This window comes from Pygoscelis adeliae, unplaced genomic scaffold, assembly GCF_000699105.1.
Source record: "Pygoscelis adeliae isolate BGI_AS28 unplaced genomic scaffold, ASM69910v1 Scaffold34, whole genome shotgun sequence".
NCBI classification, from domain to species: domain Eukaryota; kingdom Metazoa; phylum Chordata; class Aves; order Sphenisciformes; family Spheniscidae; genus Pygoscelis; species Pygoscelis adeliae.
In genome coordinates this window covers 2,309,598-2,313,275 of record NW_008824658.1, presented here as the reverse complement: position 1 = coordinate 2,313,275, position 3,678 = coordinate 2,309,598, and positions in this window count along the sequence as shown.

Sequence of the window (3,678 nt, the reverse complement as noted above, 5' to 3'; positions counted from 1 at the left end):
CCCAGCGGCGAGGTCGTGGGTTCGAGCCCCGCTCCCCGGAGTGCGGCCCGTGCCGCCTCCCTGTACCGCCCTCAGCGGGCAGCGGGGGTTCACCGCCGGGCTCTGCAGGGCGGGTCCCCTCCCCTGGCTCTCGGTGGCTGGGGTGCTGCAGAAGGCATTTGCTGGGCCTTCAGCTTCTGCTGAAAAGACCTTTGTCAGGGCGGCTCAAATTTGACGAGAGCAATGCGCTTATATAGTAAAAAATCAGGCAGATGAGAAATCTTCCCGTGCAACCCCGTGGGACCCATTGAAGCTGCCATTAACTAAGATGGACTATTTAAATGCTCCCCGTTGTACACGCCGTAATTTATTGGCAGGGAGCTCCCAGTGCAGCTTTGCAGGGGGCCACAGCCTCCTCTCCAAACTGCTGCCCGCACCGCTGCCCTCACTTGCAGCCCCCGGCCCCCCGCACAGCAGGGACACGTCCAGCTCTGCTGCCCGGGCTGGCAGTCCTTTCACCTCCCCTTTGGGGGGACAGGAATTCATTTACCCTTTTTGCTGCGAAGCACATGCATTGCCAGGCACCACCAGCCTCGGCGAGCCAGCCCATGTCCTACTGGGAGAGGGGCCTCAGCATCCCCCCCCGGCAGCCAGCTCTGTTTTGGTCCTTGTTTTGCAGCTCTGGAGCCCACACAGGGCTGGCAATTACATCTGTGGATGGTCTCTGCAGCAAACAGGAGAGCAGGAGATGTGGGTCCTTCTCATCTCTTGGCTGTAGAGCAGCTTCCCAGTAATTTAGTGAACCACTATTCTTGTTTTAATAACCATTAGAGAGTCTCCCTGCAAACTCTGAAAGTGTTACTACAGCAGAAAACGTTGACATCTACCATCTTGGTGCTTATTGCCCAGCTCCCAGGGAGGCGGGAATGCCGTGTTTTCTTTAGGCTATAAATCCTTTAGCCCTGGGGTGATCTATCTTCTGTGTTAGTGCAGTGCCCTAATCCCAGTTGGAGCCTTTGTACACTACCGTAATATAAACATTTATTAGCTGGCTGAGCTTTCAAGGCTCTGCCTTCATCCTTATGGCATGGCTCTGTTTGGGAGCAGCACGGTGGTTTCTGAAGGCTGGATGTGCTGCGGGAAGGGTTTGAGCACTGGGGGAAGATGCTGAAGGACCCTTCTCTGTGTTACTATCTTCTCCGCTCCTGCTCGCTGTGTGCCCTCTTTCAGGTGGCAAACACTGTGGGAACGTAGGTTAGTGTCTCCTGTATATTCAATAAGCCACTTTGAACCATGTGGTCTTTAGTGGCCTGAGATTTCTAAGCACTAGTATAGCAAAATAAAACAACATTTTCTGCAGAGTGGGAAAAATCCTCTCTGAAAATGGATCTTTTGACAATGTTGTTCCACACCATCCTATAAGATATGTATGTAAGATATACTGGAGGGACTGGTGTCCCTGGGCAATGCTCTCATCCTCCTGCGTTTTGAGAGTCACCAAGCTCACAAACTCTGTATTTTTAAATTGCTTTTTATTGAAATGTAGTACATTAGCAAACCCTAACTAATCGGTATACACTATAAACATATTGGCATATACCACATAACTACGATACAGTGTTATACTTACATCAAAACATGTCAAGAAGTTCTGCTGCTGTCAAGCTACAATTTCACAAGGGCTGGTAAGATCTGATTGTCGGGAGGGCACCGCACCGCCCGCCGCGCCTGCGTCCCTGCAGCATCCCTGTTGCTCGGCCAGACCCCTGGTAGCTGCTGGCGTTTTTAGATTACATGGTCACACCGGTGTGGTCCACCTTGCAGCAAGCCAGTTGAAACAGGCTTCTCATTTTACACGCACGCAAATTGGGTTTTTTTTTGTTGTTCGCTGCAGTCTCCCAAACCCAAAGGCTGGGGTGTCCCCTGTCTGCTGGGATAAAATGATCCTGTTTCGGTGGATTCTGTGCATAGTTAGCCATGGCCTTGAGCAGGTGATTCCGTATAGGCACGGTCATACAGAGAAGCTTTTAGTATTTAACATCTACTTGCAAACCACAGCAGTGCTGACTGGATAAGCAGAAGAGCAATGCTGTCACTCAGTTTGCTCAGAAAGGTTATTCCTCTTTACAGGACTAGTGTGACCGATCTTACCAGCGCTGAGAGTTAAGTCTAGATGTACAGGGTGGAAAAAGTCTACGTGCTGACGTGGTGGCAACCGAGAAGGCTTTTTTTCATGTAGCACCTTCCAGTGCAAGCACAAAGCAAGCCCAGCCAGGCGACCGGCTGGGACGCTGCCTTGCTGGCTGCCACGCAGGAACTGCACGAATCTGCAAACAGGAGCTTTGCTTTAACGGCCCCAAATGCCCTATTAAACTTTCCTGGCTTGAGAGCAGCAAAGAGCGTCAACTTTATTTTCAAGCTCAGACTTTCCTGTGCTGGAGCATGGGAGGGCTGCTGAGCTGTTGAGCTGTTTTCTGCAAGATCCCAGTAGTGCAGCCCAGGTACATACAAAGGCTGCAGGCAGATAAAGCCTTTACTGCCTGAGACAGCCAGAGGGTGTTACAGACACGGGCATGGTAGATCGAGAGCAAATCCAGCGATCCGATGCCATTACCACAACCCAGCAGAGCTGCTCTGCTGGGAATTAACGGCTCTTGCCTCCTGAGGAGTTTGGGCAGCTGAAGACCAAGTCAGAGCCAAGCAAAGGCAAGCCTTGGAGCACGTGGGAAGCAGTAAAAGAAGGCAAACGATGCAGCAAACACACACAGCTGAGCTCGGGGCAAAGATTAAAAAGCTTCTTGCTCCTCAGGGGCTCAGCCACAGTGAGCTGTGGGTGGATGCAAGCGGAGAAGGGAATAGCCCATGCCCGGCAGGAGCTAGGGAGCCTCCATGTGTGTGTCCAGCACCTTAGTGGATTTTTGGGCTGTGAAACCCCAGTCCCAGCTGTATGACACAAGCCTCAGCCTTGCAATGAAATCACTCTAAATAGCTTCAACTTTCAACAAAACCCTGTGTACCTCTTACTTTGCAGGAATATTAATACTTAATTATTAACTCTTTAGGGAAGGGACTAATTTTTGGGCAACACCTTATACCACAGGGCCCCCATGCCCAGAGACCCAGGACATTATCTCCATAAAAAGAATAAACATTCAGACGTTACTGCACAACCTACGCATCCATCTCTGTTCACCTGGGCATCTCCATGAGGCTAGCAGGCTGAGGGGCGAAAGGATTGCTCCATGCAGGGATTCACAGAATGAGCATCCCACAACAACAGCCCACGTCCCACGCAGCCTGCTTTGGCCAAGAATGACCCACCAGGAACCTCCATGCTCCCACGGACCGTGATGCTGGTTTGAAGTGATGAATCCCCTTCGAGGGGCTGGCCAGCACGGTGATGGGGAAGATGCTGGGGGCCGGGCGGGTGGCAGTGTCTGTGCAATGGGGACCTTCACCCAGCTCTTGGGAGGAGAAGGAAACCAGTAGTAATCGGTGGGGTGAAAGGGCAGAGATTAACTGGGGATAATCAAGAGTGTTTGGGAACGTTACAGGCTTTTAAAAAGAGTAGGTGAATGAAAGGATCAAACAACTGACATAGATGAAAAGGTGTCAATTAGCACTGCTTTGCAAAGGCTCATGCAAGCATCTTCCCCCCCCCCCCCCAACGCACTTCACAACCACCAGGGAAACCGTGTG